The sequence below is a fragment of the Sorghum bicolor genome, chromosome 9 (genome assembly GCF_000003195.3).
Source record: "Sorghum bicolor cultivar BTx623 chromosome 9, Sorghum_bicolor_NCBIv3, whole genome shotgun sequence".
NCBI classification, from domain to species: Eukaryota; Viridiplantae; Streptophyta; class Magnoliopsida; order Poales; family Poaceae; genus Sorghum; species Sorghum bicolor.
This window is the reverse complement of record NC_012878.2, coordinates 25,678,480-25,686,690: the sequence shown is the minus strand read 5'-3', so window position 1 is coordinate 25,686,690 and position 8,211 is coordinate 25,678,480. Positions and strand designations below refer to the sequence as shown.

At 42.7% G+C, this 8,211-nt stretch overlaps 1 long non-coding RNA gene across 2 annotated transcripts; it reads left to right on the top strand.

Moving 5' to 3' along the window:
* Positions 4,853-7,341, top strand: LOC110430614. Of its 2 annotated transcripts, none has more exons than XR_002447994.1 (4): positions 4,853-4,946; positions 5,024-5,116; positions 5,216-5,312; positions 6,999-7,341. It is a non-coding gene; the product is annotated as an uncharacterized LOC110430614 (long non-coding RNA). The 2 variants fall into 2 exon arrangements; XR_002447995.1 differs by lacking the exon at positions 6,999-7,341 and adding an exon at positions 5,441-5,770.

The window sequence follows — 8,211 nt, the reverse complement described above, 5'->3', positions numbered from 1 at the left end:
CTTCTCATAGTCAGGGGCAATGTCTACATAGCTTACACTTGCAAGGAAGAAAGCTTCAGGGTCACCAAGGCCATTGGCCTCTCGGTTCGGATGGTAGAGACCACGATTCAGGCGGCACAAATGTCCTCCGACTAGCTCAAGATTCCCGAGCTATAGGCCCCAAGGAAGAACGTCAAGTCCAAGGAGCACAAAGAGATCCAACTGGTCCAAACAGCTCTTATCAGAGCCACCTTGGATCCTAAATAGGAAGATGCGCTCGTCAGGTTCTTGAGGGATAACGTAGGCATTTTTGCATAGAAACGTGCAAATATGCTTGGTGTTCCCCAGCACCTGATCGAGCACTCCTTGAATGTCTCGAAGACCACTAGACCTATCAAGCAGAAATTACGACGGTTCGCTCACGACAAAAAGGAGGCCATTAGGACAGAAGTAACATGGCTTTTAGGAGCCGGATTTATTAAAGAAGTGTATCATCCAGATTGGCTTGCTAATCCAGTACTTGTAAGGAAAAATAATAATGAATGGAGAATGTTCATTGATTACACTGATCTTAACAAACACTGTCCTGAAGACCCCTTTGGTCTCCCTCATATTGACGAGGTGGTCGACTCTACGGCCGGATGCAAACTCCTTTCTTTCCTAAATTGCTACTCTGGTTATCACCAAATCTCTTTAAACGCTGATGATCAGATCAAAACATCCTTCATTACTTCCTTTGGAGCATACTACTATATGACCATGTCTTTTAGGCTAAAAAACTGCAAGGGCCACATACCAGTGTGCCATTCAGCAATGCCTCCATGACGAGATATAGGATGACCTTGTCGTGGCCTACGTTGATGATGTTGTCGTGAAAACTAGAGATGCCAACACTCTGATCGACAACCTTGATCGAACTTTCAAAGCCCTCAATCGATATAAATGGAAGCTCAATCCCAAAAAATGTGTCTTTGGGGTCCTCTCTGGTATACTGCTCGGCAACATCGTCAGCCGCGACAACATAAGCCTGCATCCCTCTGAAGTCAAGGCAGTCCTTGATATGCGACCACCAAAGAACATGAAGGACATGCAGAAACTCACTGGATGCATGGCTGCTCTCAGCCGTTTCATATCCCAGTTAGGAGAAAAAGGGCTACCTTTTTTCAAATTGCTAAAGGCGTTCGACAAGTTCACTTGGACCGAGGAGCCCGGCATGGCATTTGCAGAACTCAAGGCTTTCTTAACCTCTCCTCAGGTCCTTACCGCGCCTCAACCAAATGAGGTCCTACTTCTTTATATCGCGGCCACAGACCGCATCGTTTCAACGGTGCTTGTGGTTGAGCGAGAAGAGTCAGGCCACGTTTACAAAGTGCAGCGGCCAGTTTACTTCATAAGAGAAGTACTTAATGAGTCCAAGACCAGATATCCCTAGATTCAGAAGTTAATCTATGCCATTCTAATTAGTTCTAGGAAACTAAAATACTATTTTGACGACCACCATATTATTGTAACTACAAGTTTTCTGTTGGGGGATATCCTGCGCAACAAGGATGCAAATGATCAGATAGTAAAGTGGGTGATGGAATTATGCCCTTTCTCAATGGATTTTCAGAGTCACACAACCATCAAGTTGTTGGCATTTCTTAGCGTCACTACTAAAAATAGACCATAGATCCATCCTTAGCAATGGCACCAGAAATGTCGTGTGTTGGCATACCGTAACTATTGCTACATCAGAGAGATGACCCAAGGCAACTCGAGGGCGCCGGCCTTAGCAGTGCAGTCTGGAAACAATAATTAGGAATGCCGGATTGGCCTTCCTAACCATCCTACTTGCGATATGCAAAGCTGTGGCACTACGCTTGAAAGTGCACAAGGATTACAATCTTAAGTAACGGTACTTAGGTACGCCAATCGATAGTTCATGAATGAAGAAGTAATATAACTGCAAGCGGACAGAACTATCATTGTAGCATTTCAACCCGTGAGTATTCAAGGGTGTCGAATTTATAATTCCCATAGGAAGGCAAAGGGATAAAACATGGTGTAAACATGATTACTTATTGAATGCTTGGTAGACATAGAGTAAACAGGAATAAACATGATATTCAAGATAGTGGACACACATTGGATCAACCTCAAGGATAAAATAGAAGAGAAATAATAAATAAAGAATAAAGAAATAAATCTACTTGAGCAGGCATGGGTCACATATAACTATGCATAGAACTATTAGCGGATCATCTAATTAGCAATAAATAGAGTTAGAACTAAGCCTGAGATGAGGGGAGATCCCCGTAGCTGGATACCCAGCCGATAGAGACTTTGCAGAACTCCTATCAAAATACCTATTCGTGGGGGAATGCAAAGGATGACAGAGCTGTCACTACCCTGCCACCTACCCCTCTACGCGAAAGATACCCGCACATCCACTGATTCCCGCATACCTAAACACATTGTTCATGTAATTGGAAACAACACCTAACCCCCACGGGCCCCACCCCTTCGGAGTGACAGGCTAGGCTAAGAGCAACCATCACAACACAGTGAACCATCATCCAATTCCTAATTCTAATCCTAATCATACTAATCTGATGAACAATGAAGAACAATGATGAACATATCAAGAACATAGCACAAGAACTAAGAACTAGTTCGTATACTATGAACATGATAAGATCACAACCATACTCTAGTTCATATGCATAATCATATAAAGATAAATAGAACTTGCTCATGGAAGAAGGTTGAATATTATTTATACCAAGAAGATCCTTTCTTCCAAGGAGACACGCTCTCCTTGCTAGCTCTTGCCTTGCTCTACTACTAATCTAGACTAAAGATACTGTCACACCCCAGAATTCTAACTTTGGGATATGACTTAGAAAACACTAAAAAAAAGACAAAGAATTTATTATTTTTATAAAATGTTCCAACTTTATTTATGTTGACAACATTTTAGATAGTGAAAAATGTGGGTTTCTAAAATTTTTGTAAATCAACTTAGTGGTTTGTTGCATTCATGTCGTTGCATAGTGTTTATGTTTGAAAAATGAATTTAAATGTTTCTAAATATGCTTAGGGTTTGAAACCAATCTCATCTTTCCGAATATCATGTCCAATGTTTAAAACTTCAATCAAGTCTCTTGCTGAGAATCCTACTTAAACCATAGCCAGACCATCTCTCTTTTATCTTGTTTTTAGACTCCTATTTCTTTTTGATCAAGTCTTCTCTAAATTCCTAAATCCATGGTAGATGATGATCGTGCCTCTCTCTTCTCTCACACAATCTTATATATGTATAATCACTTTGGTCAAATCCAATTAATCATTAGTCACTTTTAATTCAGGTCAAGCTTATATATGTCGACCAATCTACCACGCATATTTCTTTTGGGCAGCCAAAACTCATCCTCTCTTTTGTGAATGGACCAAATACAATCCTTGTTACACCTCCTATCATCTCATGCCCAGCTCCATAATCTTAGCTCATTACCCAAACAGCCCCGCATCTTCTCCTTTTGCTAACAAATCAAACCGAATGTATTATCTTATTTTGGGCCAAGTCTGGATCGGCCACAACATCCCTCTTTTGCTATCCTAACCTTGGTACTCATGTCGCTGCACCTCTCCTTCCTGACATGCGGGAACAACATAAACTCTCTCTTAATGCCATGGACTCATCTCTCTCAATTTTGATATTTACTCTCCAATGGTTACCATCTCCTCTCAAAATACATGAGTTCAGGATAAACATGCACCTCCTCCTGCTGCCCACGCCAGTCACTTCACCTAATGCAAAAATATAGCAACACTAAGTTTCTACCTTTAATTCGCTTGCCACACCTCTTCTTAATACTCTCTTAACACCACTCTTCACTCCATTCGTTTCTCCTTTTATTTTCAGCAGTCTGCATCCTTCTTTTTCTCTCTAACGCAGCAGCCATCTCCTCTTGCTGCTGCGCTAACACCTTTTCTTTCTCCTCATGCAAGAACAGACCTACCAATTCCTTTCCCTATTAATTTTATAACCCCATTTATTCCATCGGTTTTTCTATCACCTTCAATCCATGAATGCGTGCATTCATTTGTGTAAATCTCTTTCTCACACACAATAGAAGCACCTTATACCACCTCTGTTAATTTTCTTGGTCACACATCTCCCTTTATTTCTCTCTTGACAGCACCTTCATCTTCCATCAATTCCTTTTTCAATTGCATGCATCCATGCAAGAGCAACCAGCCACATTTTTTCCTGTCTCTCATGCACAACGGATGACCCTTCTCTCCTATGGCGCCTCCTCCACTCCTCTCTACTCCCATGCAAAATAGATGCACAAAATTACTTTGCCCCATAATTTACTAGGCATGCACAATTCTCTTAAGAATGCTTCTTCATTCCATCAATTTATTTCTTTCTCTTCATTATACTAGCATGCAGCAGCAATGCTTGCTCTCCTTTCACTCACAAACTATCAGATGGCGCCTGCCCTCTCTCCCTCAAATAAAATAACAGCAGCCCTCACCTTTAATTCCCTTCATAAGCTCCCTTTTCATTCTCCTTTACCACTCCCTAAATGCAAAGAATGGAAGCAGGTGAAACAGACCCTCCCTCCTCTTATTCTCACGCATAAACCATGGAGCACACCTCTCTTCATTCCCCTCCTAAAAACTCCATTTAATCACACTTCATTTGTATGCCTCCATGCAGCAAAAAGGCAGCCATATATTCCCCTATTTCTCTCCCTCACGCACACCACCAGCGTGGCACCTTCTCCTTTTCTCCTCTCTCCCTCACACCACCACCAGAGTAACAGCCCCCTCCATCTTCCTCTCCATTCCCCATGGCAGCATCTCCAACTTCCTCTGTTGTTCATCCACCAAAAATGGAGCCCCCACGCAGCAGCGGTTCCATTTTGCCGCTGCGCGATTTACCTCATCGCCAGAAAACTTGACACCATGCCATGGTAAGGAGATCATCCTTCTGTGTTCTTCAATACGAAAATGATCTTCAGTTCATCCTCTTTGTGGTCATGATACCCAGCTCTTGAACGCTACATGGAAGAAACTCCGGTGTGCTCGAACCTATATCAACACCCCACTGATTGTTGTCGTCTCCGCTGCTGTACAGTGAGTGGTGAGGCCATCCCTTCCCCCTTCCCTCTTTGATCCTGCTGCTCGTGCCCCTTCTCATCAACCTCTTTTGATCTCTCATGTTGCATGATTATCTTCAAAGTGGAATTGGCGCTGCTCCGTTGATCGCAGACCCTGTCATCACCCATAGTCGATGTCGGCCACCGTCAACTTCGTCTCCTGCTACAACTAACCCTGATGTGAGGACCACCATCATGTTCTCCATCTTGTTAATATGTTATTCCTTATAGAACACATGCCATAATCTGCGTGTGGTCAAATTCTAGCAATGTTTTCTAACAATCATGTCTCTGTCCCTCGTGGACAGCAATGCTGCTGCCGGTTACCGTTCACATTCCCAGTGATCCAGGCCTCCAGTCATCAAACTCTTTGATCATGATATAGTTCCTGATGTTGTACACACTTCCACAAATTAGTGTGGTCATAGGAGCCATGGTGTCGGAGTTATTTATATCGTTGTGCTTGCTGCTCCTGCATCTATGCAGCAGCACCTTTGCCGATTGGCATGCATATTCTGGGCAATCCACAACTCCATTTGACAATCCCTTGGATCCACAAATGTATCATATATTTGCCCACGTCTCTGTAAATTTTCAAGGCCATAGAATCTAAGATGAAAGAGATATTCACTTCTTCTTGTGCTCACTGTCCCTGCTGCCCTGCAGCAGCATCCCTGCCGGTTGGCATGCATGTTCCCATTATTCCCTCGCTCCACTGACCATGTTGTTCGACTACAGTGTGTTTCATATCCTTGCACACACACCTAAGAAATTCCATGGAAATAGGATTCAAGATAAAAGAGATATCATTTTTCTTGTGCTCGCTGTCTTTGCTGCCCTGCAGCCGCGCTGCAGCCGATTGGCGAGTGCGTTCCCAAAAATCCACTACTACGTTTGTCAAATCCTTTAACCCACTTGTGTATCATGAACTCGCACATACCTCTGTAAGTTGGCTTGTCCATAAGTGCCACAGTGGCCGAGATATTGAGGCCATGGCAACTGCCACTCCTGCTGTCTAGAAATCAGCCATGCCACCCATCCTATGTTTGTGTTTCCTGGCTCATAGATGGCCAAACCATCACTCCCTTTTGCTAGAACATAACTCATACCGTCCACAGAGACCCCACACCATGGATCGTTGAATGTGCTGATAAGAGTACGCTATCAGTGATCATAAACCTGCTGTCCGCTGCCGTGCACAACCTGCGTGCACCGATGTCTCGCCGTGCTCCCCCTTTAATGAAGCATTCACCCTGCTGCAGCCACTGGTCGAAATATGTTCCAAAATGTCCTCTTTACCAATCCAAATAGTCATCATCATATCCTAAAGTAGGTTGTCGAACCTAAGCTATAGGTTCATCCTCACTTTTCGCTATGTAACCATCATCTCATCATTGTTGGCAAATTCAATCTTTGCCAACCACCACCATTGTTTTTAGGTCTTCATGTTCTATGTCAGGAAACAAATGCTCTTGTTAGTATCTCACAATATCATCTCACTATTGTGTATCCCTTACCATGTATAAGTTTCCTTTCATTAAGCTTGCATAGTCATCTGATCTATCTCTTAATTCTTTGTATGCTTACTTCATAATGTCCTATCCACATTGTATACAGACCTCTCGTCATTTGTCATTCATCTATAAATCCTTATACTCTCTAAATCTTTCATGTTAGACCACATACATCATGTCTATTCTATTCCTATCATTTATCATACCTTCCATCTTCTACCTTTGAGCTTCTATGCCTCTTTAAACTGTAGCTCTATTTTGTTGTTTATGCGCTCATACTTTCGTAGTTACAAGCCTTACATGTTTAAAACCTTTAAGTCTCATTTTGTAATGCTTGGTGTATTGTTTTTAGGTTCTCTTGTGATGCTTGTATCGATTGTTTGCTGACGTTAGAAGTGGAGCTACATGAGGAGTATATCTTTGAGAAGTGGAACCATCGGCAAGTTTTGGAAGCCAAGTGTAACATGAGTTCCATTGTTACCTAATAAACTATTTAATCACATCTTCATGTGCATGAGTCTAATATGATAAACCCCTAAGGACTTTGCCTAGAACTATTGTATCTTGTATCCTTGTTTACCCTGGGGTTATGCATATGGGTAGTTTGCTTAGTTTGCAATCACCAAACTGTATAATATTAATACTGATTAATGATTATGGAATCAATATTACAATGATGCTTTCTAGCAACATGGATATCAGGGGGCTAGAGCATTGGGCCTTTTTGGGTGCTCTAGTCTACCCTCCGTAAGGACTGAATCTTAAAGCGGCAACCCAGGACTTACAGTACAACCATGAGAATCACATGGCTCTGGTCTTAATCAAGTATCTAGTACGTCTCTAGCTTGTTAGTGGTTACCAAAAGGCGCAAGAGGGGGGTGCCTCGTGGTGTATAGTTTTGCTCCTACCTTGGTGTGTACAGCGTCGTGACCGGATGTGCCTCTTGGGGGAGGTCTCTATGCACACTTGCCGTTGAAACCTCGCGGCCACTAACAAGTTAGGGTGTCTAGTGAAAGGTTACGTAGTGATCCCTGCCGACTTACCTTGGAAGTGAGTCAAGAGGTTGGCCCCCTCGGGCAAAGGGCAATCATGACTCATGGGTAAAGATGTACATACTTTGCAGAGTTATAAAAACTGATATATCAGCCGTGCTCACGGACACGAGCAACCTGGATCCTTTTCGAGATAGATGGTTCTATGGATGGTTTGGGTGATGATTAATTTTGATGATAATTATACTTATCACCTTGGGAGCTTAAGCATAACCTAGAAACATAGGTCTAATTATAAAATATGACCAACTAAAAATGCTTATCGCAGTCAAACCAAGTCAAGCCTTTTGAGCCTTGCATCCCCTCATGTTATACTTGTTGAGTATGGTGCGCTCACACTTGCTTTACATTCAACAATCAAAAATCTCGAATGGGTACCAGATGGTGATACAAAGGCGGAGTTCCCTGAGATGTTCCAGGAGTACTAGGCGAGTGTACCCCCAGTCAACCGTCCCTGGGGAAAATGGAGACCCAAAGTGAAGATTAGGATTAGTTTCCGCTATGCTTTGTAAT